We start from the raw sequence: 19,559 nt of genomic DNA, 5'->3' as shown, positions 1-19,559 counted from the left end.
AAAAAACAAACATGGTCATCTCATTAGATGTTGAGAAAGCATTTGACAAAATTCAGTACCCCTTCATGATCAGGAATTCAAGGCCCATACCTAAACATGGTAAAAGCAATATATAGCAAACCAGTACCCAACATCAAACTAAATGGAGAGAAACTTGAAGCAATCCAACTCAACTCAGGGACTAGACAAGGCTGCCTACTCTCTCTCCCTACCTATTCAATATAGTATTCAACATCCTAGCCAGAGCAATTATACAGCAAAAGGTCAAAGGAATAGAAATAGAAAAGGAAGAAGTCAAAATATCACTATGTGCACATGATATGAAAGTGCCCCAAAAATTCCACCAGAGAACTCCTACAGCTGATAAACGACTTCAGCAAAGTAGCTGGATATAAAATTAACTCAAATAAATCAGTAGGCTTTCTCTACTCAAAGGATAAACAGGCTGAGAAAGAAATTAGGGAAATGACACCCTTTTCAATAGTCACCAATAATATAAAATACCTTCGTGTGACTCTAATCTGCAAGTGAAAGATCTGTACGACAAGAACTTCAAGTCTCTGAAGAAAGGAATTGAAAAAGAACTCTCAGAAGATGGAAAGATTTCCCATGCTCATGGATTGGCAGGATTAATATAGGAAAAATGGCCATCTTGTTAAAAGCAATCTATAGATTCAATACAATTCCCATCAAAATTCCAACTCAATTCTTCATAGAGTTAGGAAGAACAATTTGCAATTCATTTGAAATAACAAACAAACAAACAAACAAAAAAACCCAGGATAGCAAAAATAAATCACCATCCCTGACTTCAAGCTGTATTACAGAGCAATAGTGATAAAAACTGTATGGTATTGGTACAGAGACAGGCAGGTAGATCAATAGAATAGAATTTAAGATCCAGAAGTGAACCCATACACCTATGGTCAATTGATCTTTGACAAAGGAACTAAAACCATCCAGTGGGGGTAAAAAATAGCATTTTCAACAAATGGTGCTGGTTCAACTGGCAGTCAGCATGTAGAAGAATGCAAATCAATTTATTCTTATTGCCCTGTACAAAGCTCAAGTCCAAGTGGATCAGAGACCTCCACATAAAACCAGATACACTCAAACCAATAGAAGAGAAAGTGGGTAAGAGCCTTGAACACATGGGCACTGGGGAAATTTTCTGAACAGAACACCAATGGCTTATGCTCTAAGATCAAGAATCAACAAATGGGACCTCATAAAATTTCAAAGCTTCTGTAAAGCAAAGGACACTGTCATTAAGACAAAATGGCAATCAACAGATTGGAGAAAGATCTTTACCATTCCTACATCTGATAGAGGGCTAATATCCAATATATACAAAGAACTCAAGAAGTTAAGACTCCATAGAATCAAATAACACTATTAATAATGGGAGACAGAGATAGACAAGGAATTCTCAACTGAGGAATATCAAATGGCTGAGAAGTACCTAAAGAAATGTTCAACATTCTTAGTCATCAGGAAAATGCAAATCAAAACAACCCTGAGATTCCACATTACACCAGTCAAAATGGTCAAGATCAAAACCTCAGGTGGCAGCAGATACTGGCCATGATGTGGAGAAAGAGAGACATTCCTCCATTGTTGGTGGGATTGCAAGCTGGTACAACCATTTTGGAAATTAGTCTGACAGTTCTTCAGAAAATTGGACATAGTACTGCCTGAGGACCCAGCTATACCACTCCTGAGCATATACCCAAAAGACACTACAACATATAACAAAGACACATGCTCCAATATGTTTGTAGCAGCTTTATTTATAATACCCAGAAGCTGGAAGGAACCCAGATGTCCTTCAACAGAGGAATGGATACAAAAATTGTGGTACATATACACAATGGAGTACTACTCAGCTATTAAAAACAATGACTACATGAAATTCTTAGGCAAATGGATGGATCTAGAAAATATCATCCTGAGTGAGGTAATCAAATTACAGAAATACACCCATGGTATGCACTCACTGACAAGTGGATATTAGCCCAAAAGCTCAAAATACCCAAGATACAATTCACAGACCACATGAAGCTCAAGAATTTGGAAGAGCAGAGAGTGGATGCTTCAGTCCTTCTTAGAAGGGGGAACAAAAATATCTTCAGGAGGAAATATGTAGACAAAGTTTGGAGCAGAGACTGAAGGAAAGGCCATCTAGAGACTGTCCTACCTGGGAATCCAGTCCATATATAGCCACCAAGCCCAGACAATATTGCTAATGTCAAGAAGTGTACGCTGACAGGAGCCTGGATATAACTGTCTCCTCAGAGGCTCTGCCAGTGTCTGACAAATACAGAGGCTGATACTGGCAACCAACCCTTGAACTGAGAACAGGGTCCTTAAATGGAGGAGCCAGAGAAAGAATTGAAGGAGGTGAAGGGGTTTGCAACCCCATAAGAACAACAATACCAACCAACCAGAGCTCCCAGGGACTAAACCACTATCCAAAGAGTACACATGGATGGACCCATTGCTTTAGCTGCATATGTAGGAGAGGATGGCCTTGTTGAGAGAAACCCTTGTTCCTGCTAAGGTTCAGTGTCCCAGTGTAAGGGAATGTCAGGGCGAGGAGGTGGGAGGGGGTTATTGAGTGGGTGAACACCCTCATAGAAGCAGGGAGAGGGGTGATATGGTAGGGGACATGTAGGGGAATCTGAGAAAGGGAATAACATTTGAAATGTAAATATTCAATTAAAGAAAAAATGGCAGCTTTCAAACATGAGAAAAGGTTTGCAACTTCATACAGAAAATACAACTGAAACTATGTGTCATTGCAGAAAATATTGCAGAGCCTGTGTTGAGAAGTACAAGCAGTCATAACTGGTTAGATTGAAAACAAACCAGTAGTGTCCAAAGAGAGCATGTGGACGATTCATACACAGCCTAAAAACACATATGTCTTTTAACCCAGCAACCCTGAATTAGAGCTATACCCTGGAGATATAATTTCTCGAGATTGGAAGGCCCTCTGTTACGGTTGCAGTCCACCATTTCTGGCCTTATCATCATTTCTGGGACCTTGATATAAGCCTTGGGGACCTATAACTCTTGTATTTTGCTGCCTGCAAAACCAGCATAATGACACTGTCGGTACTGAGGCTAGTCTGAAACATAATCACATGCCTCGTGTGACCTCAAGTGCCAGCCTGGCAGAACCCAGGACAGTTCTCTAAGCAATCTTGTTCATCCAGAAAAGGAGCTCTGCTTTCTAATGAATTTGCATTCGTACACACTTGGGGGCCTTCAGTGAGTGAGATCTTACTTTGGAGACACATTTTCTTTCGACAGTCTGTAAAGCTTGCGATTTTATCTTAATAAAATAGTATCTGCTCTCTTTAGTAGTTAACTGTCTTGGTCTTTCTATGAACCACCTTTGTCTACCACAGCACTACTTTAAACAGACCCATGCTCCCAGCTGTGTGCTTTCCCCATCTTCTTGTAAAGCTGTACTCTTCCCTCCCCATCCTCATTATAAATCGGGCTAAGGTCATCAAGCACTCACCATCCACAGCAATGTCCATGCTATTCTGTCAGGAAATCCCTTTGACCAAACAGGTTTGTCCCTCACTTGTTATTTATCCTTACTCAAATTTGAGGCCTCAGTGGAATGTGGTCTTTGCCAGAATATCGCATGGTAACCTTACTGAGGTACTTAGTCCTCTCTGAAACCTCATGAGCTGTCCACATTTCTATTGGCATTGTGGTCTTCTAAACTCTCACTCAAACAGCCCATTAAGCTCTACTTACAGTATGTTAAGGTTTCTGTAGCCTACAGGTCCAAATTCTTCCACCTCCCTCTTGCAAACCATTTCCAAAAGCCTATGAGTCATATGGCCCAGTTCATCTCAACAATAGCCCCATTTCTTGATGCCACCTTTCTGTATTGGTTTCTTTTCTCATGATAGAAACAACTTAAAGAGGAAATGCTTAATTTTGGTTCATGCTGTAGAGAACACAGCTATGATTCTCTAGTTTCTGTCTGTGAGGGGTACATCCTATGGCAACCTGGCAAGCAGCATGCTTAGGCTAGAAGGAAGACAAAATTATATGGCCAGGGAGTTACCTCTGTAAGCCATGGCTCCTACCCACAACCTTTACCTAGCACTAAGGCCAGGTATTCAAACACATGAGCATATGGGGACATTTATACCCCATCTCTCATTTCTCTCTTTTTTCCTTTCTCCCTCTTTCTCTAGCTCTCTCACTTTCCTTCTGTTTTTCCCCACTCATGTCTCTTAAAAACTGTAAAGAATATTGTTGTAGGATATTTGGTCACACTGTGAACTGAGATTATATTGTTAACTGGAAAATTCTATTTTTAGTTGGGTGGCTCAGCCTTAGTACACACATTTAATCTCTCTGACAGGAATAGAGACATACCCTTAGTACACACCTTTAATTCCAAATGATGAAGATACTTAGAGGTTAAGAGAACTGACTGCTCTTCCAGAGGTCCTGATTTCAATTCCCAGCAATCACATGGTTGCTCACAATCATCTTTAATAAGATCTGATGCCCTCTTCTGGTGTGTCTGAAGACAGCCACAGTGTACCCAAATGATTAAGATTAAGTTTGCTTGTAATAAGGAAACAACCGTGTTTGAAAGTGATACCTGAGTGACAGACAAAGTGACAAATCAGAGAAAGATTTGACAGAATAGATACATACAACTCTCACCTAGAACAGAGAGAAAAGAAAGTCTGCTTAAAAGAGAGCACTGCAGAGAGGGAAGAAGGAGGCAGCTTTATTGGCAGAGTTGTACTGAGACAGGTTGAAGAGAGAAGAAGCTAGACACAGGTGAAGACAGAATGAGCCAGAGAATGAGGAGGGAGTGAGAAGATTAGAACAGATTGCCAGAATTAATTTGAGGTCAAGAAGGGCAAAAAGTCAGAGGCTGAGAGAGAACCTAGACTGAATCAGCTAGAAGAGGAGATTGAGACAGAACACCCCTGAGCTGGATCAGCCAGCCAGAGATCAGAAAGAGCTAGGAAGGGGTGAGCTTATTCAGCAGCAAGTCTCAGAGCTTAAAAACATTTGAGGCCTCAGTTAGCAGGTGGAAGCATTAATCCTCTGAGATGACAATTACATCAGGCTAATAAAAGTTACTTTTACAAAGTATGGTGAACACGCAGTAGGAGTATGTAATCCTGTTGAATGAAACTACAATGAAGCACCAGCAAATTCACATACTTATAAATTCAAAGTAGAAAAGATTGTTCTTTATGACACCTGGGTTGAAGGACTGGGCTTAAATATCCACAGAAGTTGGCTACTTCTTGGGTCTAGTAGCTTTATTAGCAGGCTGTCACAAATGGTTGACCTCAGGGCCACCTGGGATGGTGTGAATGTCCTGCTGGGCCCAGAGGCTGTTTCCAGTTGATGGTGAGAAAGAAACTCCAGAGCTTTATTATCTATGTTCCAACTGCTGTCTCTATCTGTTACTGCCCAGAGAAGAGCCTGTGTTCACCCCTGTAAATCCAAAGCCAGCCATTCACCCAACACTCCAGCCACAGGTGCCCTGCACTAGAGATAAATAGGTGAGAACTGTTCCTTTCTTCAGGAACTGGTTTAAGGGGAGAAACATGGGTGGGCAGAGATAAGCAATGTGGGTGACTTTTGTGCCGAGGGACATGCCTGTCCTTGAGCAGGAGCTTCAAAGGAGCTCAGAAATAAGACTGTCCTAGGACTGTGCTTATGGTCCACAGATGGAAATGTACACCTAGGAGAAAGCGTAGCTTTGTTGGAAAGAGCCACTTCACGTCCAAATTAGCTTATCTGGATAAAGAACTCAAAAGAAGAAATCTCCACAGATGTCCAAGCCCAGGCTGTGTGACACACAGCCCTCCTGTGACCCTTGCCCTGCACTTCTTTCTTTCTTCTTTTGTGTGTGGTGCTAGGTTTTGAACTCAGAACCTTGTGGATTCTAGGTTCATAACTGTACCTCAGCTCCATTGCTGCACACAATCTTTCATTACCTCAGAAAACTGGAGAGAGAGAAGCACACAATTTATCCAGGAAAGCCAGTCTGTAGGCTCTCTCACCCTCAGGCATTCTTGGCTTTGAAGCCAGAACTGGAGCAGGGGGTTGGGAGATGAAGGCCCAGTCAGAGGCTACACTAACAAAACCTCCCAAGGCATGACACAAAACAAAGCCCTCACTGTTCATCATGTTTTCTGAATGTGGCTGGGAGCGTGAGACCAGAAAGTGAACAGAATGCAGTTGGAGATGGCTTTACATAATGCATATATGTAATATGTAATAATATATGTAATATGTAACATATGTATAAGAATATAATGTTAGAATCCAGATATTGCTCAGGTCATGAACGCTGTATACCCCAGCCTTTCCCCTCCCACAGTTACTCACAGGTACCCTACTGACACTGTGTCTTTGAGTTCCTAGCTAGCAGACTTCCTAGGTGAAGTCTCACCTGGGGGAGTGAGTTTACATCAAAGTGGGTATTGATTATACTTCCTGTCCTCTGCCCCTACTTCCCTGGGTTTCTTTCTGCAAACCAGAAAGCCTGGCTATGGACTAATATTATAAAACCACCTTTATACTTAGGAAGGTATAAGAAGAGACTCACTTGTGCCTTAAGTACTCTGGTCCCTTTCTCCAGTGTTCCTGCCCTGCTGTCTGTCTCTGGCACTGGGACCCGAATTCTTCTCAGGGCTTCAACTATTATTACCTGTCTGTCCATCTGTCCACAGCATTAATAATTCTTCTAACAAACTTCATCCCGTCCCAAATTGTCTGTTTTTACTCTTAGTCTTCCCACTCAGACCTTTTAGTCTGTATGCAATATTATTATTTAGTAATTATTTATATTTGGCTCAACAAAGAGTTGAGTCCATCATCAGAGGGGAGGAAGGCACAGGCAGGAACTGAAGCAGAGCCTATGGGGAAATACTTCTTACTGGCTTGCTTCTCATGGCTGGCCCCATCTGCTTTCCTATGCAATCCATGCTCCATGGTGACACTGCCTACAGTGAGCTGTCCTCTCCTAACATCAGTCATTAAGAAAATAACCATAGACTCTCTCCTCCAGCGAGCAAGATGCCCAAAGGGAAGAAGGCCAAGGAGAAGAAGGTGGCCCCGGCCCCCGCTGTCGTCAAGAAGCAAGAGGCCAAAAAAGTGGTCAACCCTTTGTTTGAGAAAAGGCCCAAGAACTTCGGCATTGGGCAGGACATCCAGCCCAAAAGAGATCTAACACACTCCATCAAATGGCCACGCTACATCAGGCTGCAGAGGCAAAGAGCCATCCTCTATAGGTGGCTCAAAGTACCTCCTGCCATTAACCTGTTCACCTAGGCCCTGGACAGGCAAACAGCTACCCAGCTGCTTAAGCTTGCCCACAAGTACAGGCCAGAGACAAAGCAAGAGAAGAAGCAAAGGCTACTGGCCCGTGCTGAGAAGAAAGCTGCTGGCAAAGGGGATGTCCCAACTAAAAGACCACCTGTCCTCTGAGCAGGAGTCAATACAGTCACCACCTTGGTGGAGAACAAGAAGGCTCAGCTGGTGGTGATTGCCCATGATGTAGACCCCATTGAGCTGGTGGTTTTCCTGCCTGCCCTGTGTTGAAAGATGGGGGTGCCCTACTGTATCATCAAGGGAAAGGCCAGGCTAGGGCGCCTGGTTCACAGGAAGACATGCACCACTGTTGCCTTCACACAGGTTAACTCAGAAGACAAGGGTGCTCTGGCTAAGCTGGTAGAAGCTATTAGGACCAATTATAAGGACAGATATGATGAGATCCGCCGCCACTGGGGAGGCAACGTTCTGGGTCCTAAGTCTGTGGCTCGAATTGCCAACCTAGAAAAGGCAACAGCTAAAGAACTCGCCACTAAACTGGGTTAAATGTACACTTAAGTTTTCTGTACATAAATATATTTACAAAATTAAAAAAAAAAAGAAAATAACCATAGGCTTGCTTACAGACCAATATAATGGGAAAATTTTCTCAGTTGAAGTTCCTCTGCATATAACTCCAGTTTATATCACATTGACAAAAATATTAATCAGGACAACTGAACACATATTAACTTGTCACTCAATTACTATTAAACCATAACCTTTCCTTTCTTGCTTATCCCTAAGTGCTCATATTAATATCAATATCACAAAATAAAATATATTCCAACTTTAACAGTTCCACGGCCTTTAAAATTCAAATACTTTAAAAGTTCATTTTTTTTAAGACTCAAAGTCTCTTAACTGTAGGCTCCTGTAAATTCAAAATAAGGTTCATATTTTGTATCCCAATAGGCAAAATTAGGACATAGTTACAGTCAAAATAAAACCCAAGTCATTGCTGAAGTGTAAAAAACTCAATGTCTAATGCCTAGGACTCATGAACTTCTGGTTTCGAAGGGCTTAGGCTCCTCCACTTCTCCAGCTATGTTATCCACAGTCCTCAGGACTCAGATTGGTTCTGCCCTATAGCTATTGCTGTTCTTGATGGCAGGGGGTCGGGATGGGGGTAGGGGAAGAATGGTCCTCTTCAGGGCAGACGCTTATAGACTGGCCCTAAGTCAACCTGCTTCCAAAAGGCCCAAGTGGCCCAATAACATTTAAAACTGTGCACACATTGAAGGCTACACTATCACAAAAACAGACAACCAATGCAATGGCGTTTACGTCCTCCACATGAGAGTACCTACCACTTCTAGAAGCTTTTCACATGTGTGCACAGGTGAACACATGTGCATGTGCGCGCATGTCACACGCACCCACAGTAGCCTATATGCGTACCTGCTTGCTGCTCCTGAGCTTTCCTCATTTTAGAGTGCTCCATGGTTGTAATGGGTCTGAGGTGCTGTGGGCAGAGGCTGCCTTGACAGCCACAGAGCAGGCTCAGTCTGAGCAGGGTGTCAGGCTCTTTCCCTTTTTATCCTAAGACCAGTGTTCATTTACCAGCCATGCCACAGTGTGAGCCTAGCCTGGGACAGAGCCATTCCAACACACCTATTCTCCCTCCCTCCCTTTCTTCTTCCCTCCCTCTTTGTTCCTTCTTCCCTCCCTCCCTCCATCTCTCTCACCTTCCTTTCTCCCTCCTTCCTCCTTTCTTTCCCTCCCTCCTTCCTTTTTTCCTTCCTTTCCTCTCTCCTGCTCTTTTCCTCCTGCCACCTTCCCTCCCCCTGCCTTTCTCCCTTACTCTCTCACTGTTTCCTTCCTTCCTTCTTCTTTCCTTACTTTTTCTACTTCTGGCCACATCCAGGTTCTCAGGAATATTAGGCAAGCGCTGACCACTGTGCTACCCTTCCAGCTTGTATTTCTCAGCCTTCCGAGATGGCTGGATTTCAGAGGCCAAACATGGGCTTGGTGCCCTTCTTACCTCATGCCTTCCCACTCCGAGCTTATCTGGGTGTGCATTCCGCATGACCTCAGAGAGGAAAGGCCATGAGGTGTCTGCCTCCCAAAGAGCTGCCCCTAGAAGACCCTGGGTCAAGGGGAAAGCTCCATAAATCTACCATTCAAACCTCAGCCTGGAGGACTTCATTCACCTCATAAAACCACTGCCTAATTAACAGCAGTGCTGACTGATTCAGGCAGGCCTGCTGGGTCATTCTATCTGAAAAGAAGACAGTAGATCTGGGAGCCAGGGGCTCACTCTGAGTGGTCTGCAGACAGGCTTGAGTCTATATTCCACTTTGTAGAGACAGGAGCCAGTGAGCAGGCCAACTGCTACAGGCATAACCTCCTTAAACACACGCTCAGGGAACCTGCAGAAATTAGACAGACAGAGCTTTTCCTTCGCCTGGGAAGCTAAGGCGTGCCCCTTACTAATACCAGCATAATTTTTTTGAATGAGAAAAGAGCTTTTTTTTAAACCTGTGTAGCCTGACCCAGAACGCACTATCTATCTCAGGCTGTCTGCATACAGCAACCTTCCTGTCTAGGCCTTCCCAGTGCTGTGATTTTGGACCATTTATTGTACCCACGAGAGATCCGAGGCTATGATAGCTTGCAGGACTTCCAGGGACCAGAGAACAGGCCTGGGAGCCAAGTGTCTCCACACTGCAGAACTTTCTTCTGCTTCTCACACAGGCCCTAGGGTCAGGGCAGTTCTGGAGTTTAGGGAATTCTCTGACACCTCTGAAGTATGTGACTTCTGAAGTTTGGACACACTTGCTCTGCTTTGACAATGGTGAGTGATGTCTAAAAAAGGGTAAAGACCACAAAACCTACTGCCTACCCGGGGCAGGTTCCCTAATCATCAGCCCTGACAGAAGTACTTATTGTGCATGTCAAGAGGCCAATGTTCTCTGATGGGAGAAAAGTTCAAAAGAGCCCTGGGACAAGAGGTATAGCATATCCGCAGGACTTGGGCAGTGTGTAATATAGAAGAGGACACAGGTATAGATATTCATTCCACCTTTGCCAATATATTTCTCTAAGACTTGGGCAGGTAAGAATGAGCTGTCTTTGACCCTTTCATGCTAAAATGATTATAATACATAATATAAATTTTCCCATCTTAAGTATTTTCAGAAAAAAAAAAAAAAACGGCATTAGAAGATTCACACTGTAGTATCTTCATCACTGCCACCCATCTCCAAAGCAGTTCCTTCATTAGAACTGAAATGACTCCCAGTGCCTACCCCACCCCTGCTGTCCAGTCCCTGGCACCTGCCATTCTGCTTTTCTCTGAGTTAGGGGGACATCCATGAAATGGCCTGAAAGCCTGGACTCCATTCCTGCTCTGAAGTCCTAACACCCAAGGTGATGCTCTGGGCTGAGACGCTGCATTTGGAGAGGATATTAGAGGCTGTGGTTTGAATGAGAATATCGCCCCTGGGCTTGTGTATTTGAACCCTTGATCCCCAGTTGGGGGACACTATTTGTTGGAAGAAGTATGTCTTTGGAGGTAGGCTTTTAGAGTTTAAAGACCTGCCATTTCCAGTTTGCTCTCTGCTTTGTTCTTGTGGTTGAGAAGTGAGCTCTCAGCTTCCTGCTCCTGAGACCATGCCTGCCGCCTGCTGTGTGCTGCAGGCTGCCATGATTCCCTGCCCGGATGTACTCTTATCCCAAACAAACTCTTCCTTCTATAAAATGCTTTGGTCATGGTGGTCATGCTCTGGAACATCAGCAGAAAAGTAACTAATTCAGAACCGAACTGCTGATGCAGCCATTATAGAAGACAGCCACTGCTCCTTCTGCTATTTAGGCTATTCGAGGTCACAATGAAAAGATGGCCGTCTTCAAAGCAGAAAGAGGACCCCCACCTCTCTCTGTGGCTTTGCATTGGACTTCCAGGCTCCAGAAGACACAGCTGCCCCTTTATGAGACAAGCTTTTTGACAAGTCACCTGGCTTGTTTTACTACGTTAAATGCTGCTCTGACCTCAGCGACAACCAGTTAACTGTACACTTACTTACAAAGTGGATTCTTTGTAACGGGCTCATCCGCTAACATGAGGATTCCTCTGCAATGTAGCATGGCCACCTTGGGTTTTAAACAGCCTGTTCTGAAGACTAGGCCCTTCACCCCCATCCCCACCCTCACCATCACAGTGCAGACCATCTGGTAACTGGCTAATTGGCTGGCAGCAAGGAACACCTAGGTGCTGTTGTTTCTGATGCAGCTGCAAAGACCTTTGGGAGGCTATGGCCCAGCTCTAGGTTTCTGGGGTTCTGCCCTTCACTCTTTGTTTGGGGGCTGACTTATAACCAATCACAGTTTTTGTTTGTTTGTTTGTTTGTTTCCTCTGTATCCACACAGGAAGAATCTGGACTCAGAACATGTGAAAGGAGCATCTTGCAATAGCGTCATCGTAACCACTTCAGATTTAGAATGTCAGAATAGCATTCATGGCATTTTCATAAGCCATCATTAGATACTTTATTTTATATTTACATTATTTATTTACTTATTTAGAGACCGTGTGTGTGTGTGTGTGTGTGTGTGTGTGTGTAAGGGACTGGGGTTTCATATATTAGCAAAGTAAGTGTCCTCTACCACTTACCTGTATCCCCAGCCCTTTACTTTTGAAATTGTTTGCTTGGTTTTTTGTTTGTTTGTTTTGTTTAAGAGACGATCTTGCTAAGTGGATTAGGCTGGCTTTGAACTTACTCTGTAGCTGAGGCAGGCCTTAAACTTGTGATTTTCCTCTCCCTGCCCACTGAGCAGGTGGGATTACAGGCCTACAACAAAGCCGAATTAAGTTTGTGTGAGTTGTGCCCCAGGGTAGCACCAGCACTTCATGGAAGCTGGGGTCTTCCTAGAAGTCACAAGGATGGTTCAGTTTGATGCCCACACCCCAAATGTGCCCTTTAGATGTCACATATGCTGAGCTCATTCATCTTCCATCTGGGACACAACTCTCCAGGTCTATCTTTAAGGTATTTTTTATGGGTCCAGATAAGAATTTGGAATACTGTTCTCCTTAATCACCAAAGCAAATTTAAAAGGGATTCTCCAGCTGAGCTTGGAGAATAAAGTATTAAATTTCAAGTTACAGACTTGGAAAATGCCTCCTGTCTTCAGGTTAATTCCTCCTACCAGAGCTGAGCTAGAGGCAGATGGCAGAAAAAACTATATGGTAACCCTGGCCATCAGGACCAGACAGACACACTATTCTCAGTGAGCACTATGGTTATGGTGACCTTAGCCCTCAGGTGTTCATGGAGCTTCTGATCACTGCCCAGTTTGAAAGGCCTTGGTAGATGTCCAAGTCTCCATCGGAGAACTGGTTTCCAGTTCTAGGTCACCAAGCAAGTTGATGTCTAAACTGGGACGCCTTTCAAAATGAGGTGAGGTTATCAATGAATCCTGGAACAGCTGGAAAGAGTAACACAGTCCTGGGGAAACGGGTGGAAGGGCTCTGCTTCAGCTCCCACCCATCCCCACAAAGGTCCAGAGGATCCTCAACTAGCACTGGCTGAAATACACAAGTGCCTCTAAGGATTCTCTGCAACAAGCATCATTCCTTCCACATCTGACCCAAGTGTTTTCATGTTTCTATTAATGCTATTGCTTAATAAAAAGGATACACAAGGCCTTAGTTTTTCCACACAAGTTGCAAGGAGACAAATGCAACTTTGTAAGTCATGGGTCATAGATGATAGAGATGCTTTCAGCCTGGGGCCTTGAAGCCTTGCCAGGAACAGAACCATCTGCCAGGTGTTAATTTTTACCTTCCTCCTGGATTCTTGCAGAAGGATCCGCCCACCTTATAGAAAAGGAAGCACAAGGTTTCAGAGGTAGATCCTGAATCCTAAGAGATTTGTCCTATGCAGGGGTAGTGGCTTTAGGGTTTCGGTCTGAAAATATCTTTCTTGGAATTCTGGTAGAGCATTTCATGTTGTCTTAAAATCAAGAATCAAAAATGAGCCCCATAGCTAGACATGGTGACCGGGGTGAGCCATGCCTTGTCAGCTGCCCATACCAAGCTTTTCTGCTTCCTCCCTTTTATCTCACTGGTGGGGATTCATGCTGCACTGATACTCAGCACTGAGTAGCTTTTATTCTAGTCCTTCTTTTGGAGAAGCTAAACTTAATTTGCTCACTCCTACCTGGCTGATCTTGTCCCTAGTCTCCCTCCAACCCCTGCACCTAAAATCCTATTGTTCCTAGTATTCTTAAAAAAAAAGTTTATTTTACATTGTTATTTTAAAAAGGTGTCTGTGTGTCTATGTGTGGTTGTCTGTGTGTGTATGTGTGTGTGTGTGTGTGTGTGTGTGTGTGTCTGTCTGTCTGTCTCTGTGTACCAAATAAGTATAGGTGCTTGTGAAGCCAGAAGAGGGCATCAGTCCTCTGGAGCTGGAGTTACAGACTGTTCTAAGCCTGACATGGGGACTGGGAACTGAACCAGGGTTCTCTGCAAGAGTAATACCTCTTCACTGTGCCTGCTCTTGGTATTAAGAAAGGATGTTCATTTTGAATCCTGTCACCTTGTTGTCCGTGTGTGTGTGTGTGTGTGTGTGTGTGTGTGTGTGTGTGTGTATCCACTGAGATCCTGTTGGATGTGCTTCTGCTTTGTGGAGCAGAGGTCTCAGCTAGAGAGTGGGCACCTCACTTTACTTAAAGAGAATTCTCTTGCAGCATTAACTTTCTGGTAACACAGGCTCTCTTGTGTGCGCGCTGGAGACTGTCAGCTTGCAGCTAGAGCTCAATAAATCCTGTGGCCTTAAGTTCTTCCCTAGGGTATTGCCGCCCACCTCATAAAACTATTACTTAATTAAGTTCGACACAGTACAATTGGCAGCCTTTGCTTCTGGCCAGAGCTCCAGACCTGAGTGTGACCACGTGCTCTGGATGGCGGGCTCCATGTACAGAGGCACAAGAGAGTTTCTTGGCCAAGCTACAGAACTCCCCTCTAGAGTCATGGAAAAGCTGCAATGTCATCAGAGAGCTTCTCCCGTGCAGTCCAAACTCAGGCTCCAGGGCTACTGGACCAGTTTTGGTTTAGACATATGATAGAATTAAAATTAAGTAACAAAGAAAAGCTGCCTTTCATAAGAAAAATGACAGTTCAGTAGTCGGTTAGAAATACTATATAAAACAGATTGAATAACCCTTAGCCCACATGGTAAAGACCAGAGTGCTTCTGATTTGGACTTTTTTTTTCTTCTTTAGATTTTGGAATAATTTACATGCACATAGATTGGCAACAAGAACCAAGTTTAAACACAAAATTCATTTATGTTTTATATACACCTTGTAGACATAGCCTGCAGGTAAGTTTATACAATGTTTTAAATAATTTTGTGCATGAAACGAAGTCTTATGATGTGGAATTTTCCACTTGGGCTATCATTTCAGCACTCGAAAAGTGTGGGATTTTGGACCATTTCAAGGTTGGACTGTGGAAATTGAAAATGCTCACTTGACCTGTATGTTCTTAGTTCCCATGGCCTTTTGAGCAAAGCAGACTGTGCCATTCGGATCCTGGTCTGTTCGCTTATTAACCACAGCTTCTGACTTCTCTAGAAGTGTTGATAAATGACAACGATGAAGGCCAGTGACTTCAGACGACACCTTTTAAACCCCAACCAGATGAAAGTGCTATGTGCTTGATAAAACAAACCAAAAAAAGTAAATATCTAAGGCTCAGTAGTGATTTCAAGGGGCTGGAGCTGAGCCAGGGGACTGATAAAAGCAAATTAGAATTCATCATGGCCATCTCAGAAAGTGCGCCACATAATTATTAACTCTTTATTTTTTATTGATTTTTGTTTATTTATTTATTATATATAAGTACACTATTGCTTCACCAGACACACCAGAAGAGGGCATTGGATCCCATTACAGATGGTTGTGAGCCACCATGTGGTTGCTGGGAATTGAACTCGGGACCTCTAGAAAAGCAGCCAGTGCTCTTAACTGCTGAGCTATCTCCCCGTCCCCCTCAAACTTGTCTAAGAGTAAAGCTACACGGTTGAATGTCAAATAGGAAATATTTCTGCTTGTATTGCAAACAGTTCTTCACACCCACAAGGACAACTTAGGACCCTCTAAATAAATGTTCTTACTGGAACTTGAAGAAGGTACAGTAGGAAGAACAGATGGTTTGGAAGCAAATATACAGAATCGTAGTCCTGTGCCTGTTAAACCTGCTGGTCATGTGATGTCAAGATAATTTCCTCTGCAATCCCTCATTCACTCGTTCCCTCAACTACCAAAGTTTCTTCTCCTCCTTGCTTGGCAGGGCTTACACTAGCACACAGAATCTTTCCTCAAGTCACTCAACACTTGTGGCACAAAATTTATTTGCCAATGATTTCTTTTTTCTATTTTAATTTAATGTAATTTTTATTTTAGCTTTACTTTATCTGTGTAGACAGTTTTTCTCCATGTAAATCTGTGTACCACTTGCATGCCTGGGGCCTGTAGAGGCCAGAAGGCATTAGATCATCTGGAATGGAAGTCACAGATGGTTGTAAGCCACCATATGGGTGTTGGGAACTGAATTTATGTCCTCTGGAAGAGCAATTTTATTTTATTTTACTATTGTGTGTGTATATGTATATGTATGTGTGTGTATGTGTTTATATGTATGTGTATGTGTGTGTGTATGTATGTGTGTGTGTGTGTGTGTTGTGCATGTGCCTTCAAAGGCCAGATGACAGCAGTATTCCCTGGAGCTGAAGTTACTGTAATTTTGATCCATCCAATATGGGTGCTGGAAACTAAAATGGCGTCTTCTGCTGGACCATGTCCCTAACCCTGTCAATGACTATTTTAAATGGCACAATGGGTCATTTCTTTCTCCTCATCTCCTGGATGGTGACAGAACCTTTCCTCCAGGTATTTATATATGTTTAGGAGAGAAGAAGCATTGTCCTCAAGCAGTGGCTCTGTTAATGCTTTGTTGAAACACAAGAATACCCTCAAGCACTCTGGATTGCAGCCATAGGTGAGATGTGGCAATTTATGGCGTCCTGGAGCGAGCATCCGGGTGAAGAAGCTTTCCTTGAAGAGTCCTGGTGGTATGGCCATAATGCCTCCAGATCACCAAGGGCTGAAGGAAGTAGCTGTTAGCTCCAATAATAAATTCGCACCTACTGTATACAGGCTCTTCTCTGATCCAGCACTGAACAAAACAAAGATCCAGTGGACAGAACAAACCCCTCTCAGTCCTACATTTGTGGGAGGTGGATGGGAAGAGGCCAACACATTCGTCTGATCAGCTGGAACCCTCCCACAGCATGTTTGCTGTCTGGGATGTGGGGGTGGGGCTCCATACTTCTATTCTGTCTTACTCTCCTCCAGCCCCTCACTGAATCAAGCCAAGAAATTTTAGGCAGGAGGGTCCCACAGCACAGGTATTTACAGAAGACCCTGGGCCAAAGACAGAGTGAGGAGCCAAGAAGACCCCATCATCAGCAGGAAAGCCATTTAGTTATCAAAACTTAGCTTTAAAGAAAACTTTACCATGATGGCCATATTTCTTTAAGGCACTGTCTCACTGTAACACCCAAAGTAGCCTTGAACTTGAAATCTTCCTGTCTTCTGGAGTGCCCACATCTGTTCTTCTTCAAAGGCTCTTTTGAAAGAAGAGGGCAGAGATCACTAGGAGCAGGATGGGTAGGAGAGAAGGGTTAAGGCTGGATAACCTTACACTTGGATTGGAGGAAAGAATTCTAATTTCTGTGGCGTGGCAGGGCAAGGATAGACAGACAACATCAATTTGCTACATATTTATAGGGATCAGACAGTGTGAATAAGAAGTCTGTCCACAGAGAGGCATGAAAGGTGGGCTCACAATGGGATGAGCTGAGGGCCTGGATCCCACGCTCACACTCTGCCCTCCATCCACATGTAAAATTATTATGAATTGCTTTGGAGACTTTTCACTAATGTTTGCAAGACCACACTGCAAAGGAAGAGTTATCGTTCAAGAAAATCTATGAAGATGTGGGAAGGAGGGCGAGGCTTGGCATTGTGGCAGTAGCAGATTCTGAGCCACTTCCTCTAGCTCTGAGCTGGTAGAACAAATGATCTCAAATCCTGATGTAGAAGTTTGAGTCTCTCTTTTATAAAAATCCTCTCATAAGACTGTCACCTAACAAGCTACAGAACAACAGGACAAGAACACCAAAACCAATTGTCCTGTTCTCATTGTTGGTAGGGCAGAACTCCAAATAAAAAGGACAAGCAAGGAGGTTAGACAGCGCCATTCCTTTCTATACCTGTGGGGCATGACCCCAGGATGTGGGATCAGTCCAGCAGAGGACCCAAAAATGTTCAAGGGGGTTATGGACTAGATGCAAGCTAAACAAAATCACTCTGACCCAGAGAAAACCAAAGACAACTCTGGTAGGTCAAATGCAGAAAGTCACACTTAGTTGCCTGGCAACACAACAGCCAGGATACACCTCTTTGTGCAAGGCAACCCTGTGGCTGCTAATCATGATGGAATATAGGGTATGACTACAAGCCCACACACAATGAAGACAGGATCTAGGCTACCCTCAGAGGGCCCATGTCAACCAGAGAAAATGGAATTGGCTGAGAGCTTAAGCTGTTTGGGGCTGGGATGTAGGCCTGTAATCCTGGCTATTCAGTAGACAACTTATGGGACAATTTAATGAGAGTGATATAGAGTTAAAATGGGGCTGGGGATATAGCTTAGCGTCTGTGAGGTACTAGGTTTAATTCCCAGAGAATAAAGGAAGAGACAGACAGAGAGAAGGAAGGGGGGAGGGGGAAAGAGTGATCAGGAAAGATCAAGTGCCTTGGCTTGGGTCACTCGGCACTCTTGGCCTCCTCCTTTGGTCCACTTCAATCCTTCTATGCATATCCTGATATGCATAACCTATTCTAGATTAATTTACTCCACTAACAAAGGAATCAGTGAGTTGCTAACACTGCCTGGACATCACACACACACACACACACACACACACACACTCACACACACACACTGTTCTAGGCTCTAGGGATACATCATTGAACAAAAATAAAACAGTATTCTTACTGTCTTCACATTCTGGTCAAGAGAACCAGATATTAAACAAGAGAAACAAGTGAAATCCATGTCTGTTATGTGCTCATGCATGGTAGCAGGCAAAACAAAGGAGATGCAGATGGGGAGTCATGAGGATGTCTTTGAGTCGGGAGAGAGCAACGTACTACATTGGAGAAGAGCCTCAGAGGCAGTGGGGGCAGGGTTGGCAAAGGCTCTGGAAAAGAGACAAGAAGAGGAGAGAATGACTGGGAAGACAGAGGGAGAACCCCTGTAAGAGAGGAGGTTGAAGAGGTGCTAGAAATAAACCATAAGGGCTTTGTAGACCATCATGGGGTGGCGTTTAGCTTTTGCAGTGTGGATGGTGAGAAGCCAATGTAAGCCTGAGCAGTGCAGTGAATGATCTGATTAGCCATCTTATCAGATGGAGACTTTGTGGAGCTTGGATGGAAAGCAATACAGGGCCAGGCAGAGTAGCTGGTGGATGTGCGGGGCTCAGATTGAAAGGAATGCAAAGAGAGCCAGGGAGAGAAGGAATGCTTCTGCAATGGTTTAGGACAGAGGAGACAAAAGCTGACCCAAGGTGGTAACAGTATATGGACCACTTTGAAGGTAGACCAGATAGGGTTTGTAGGGGGACTGGCTGATTCCAACAGCAGAGCCATGGACACTCTTCTCAGACGTTAAAGTATCTTCTGAAATCTCGCCACAGAGCAGACCTGAGAGAAACTTCACTAAAATAGAAGACATCGAGGACCAAGGCAGTGCTTAAAAAACAAAGCCAGTAACTTGTCTGGAAAGGGAGGTATATTATGTTCCTGGCCACTCTGATATTGCTGACCATGCCTTCCAGAGGCCTGAGTAAATCCTGGACAACACTTACAGGCACCTTTTTTGTTCAGTCTGTGTGAGAGTAGACTGATCAGGAGAACTGGGTATGTTCTAGTGTGTGCTCAGCCTTGTTCTTATACTTGATCTTAGCTAGGAGGCTGAGGAGACATTTTACCATGTTCTAGGTGGACAAAAGGACTTTCCATGGCTGCTCTGTTCTTTCTGCTCAAGGCTGTAACTGGACATAGAGCTCCTCATGCACTGCAGGTGTTGGGGCAGTCCACCAGCA

The 19,559-nt window shown here is 43.9% G+C and overlaps 1 pseudogene across 1 annotated transcript; it reads left to right on the top strand.

Moving 5' to 3' along the window:
* Nucleotides 1-7,086: 7,086 nt before the first annotated feature.
* LOC308421950 (large ribosomal subunit protein eL8-like) lies at nt 7,087-7,887 on the top strand (annotated as a pseudogene). The gene has a single exon. The product of its transcript is annotated as a large ribosomal subunit protein eL8-like (transcript).
* The last annotated feature ends 11,672 nt before the right edge of the window (nt 7,888-19,559 follow it).

Source organism: Micromys minutus (assembly GCF_963924665.1).
Source record: "Micromys minutus genome assembly, chromosome: 6".
NCBI classification, from domain to species: domain Eukaryota; kingdom Metazoa; phylum Chordata; class Mammalia; order Rodentia; family Muridae; genus Micromys; species Micromys minutus.
The sequence above is the reverse complement of the archived record's forward strand: the minus strand, read 5'-3'. Positions and strand labels throughout refer to the sequence as shown.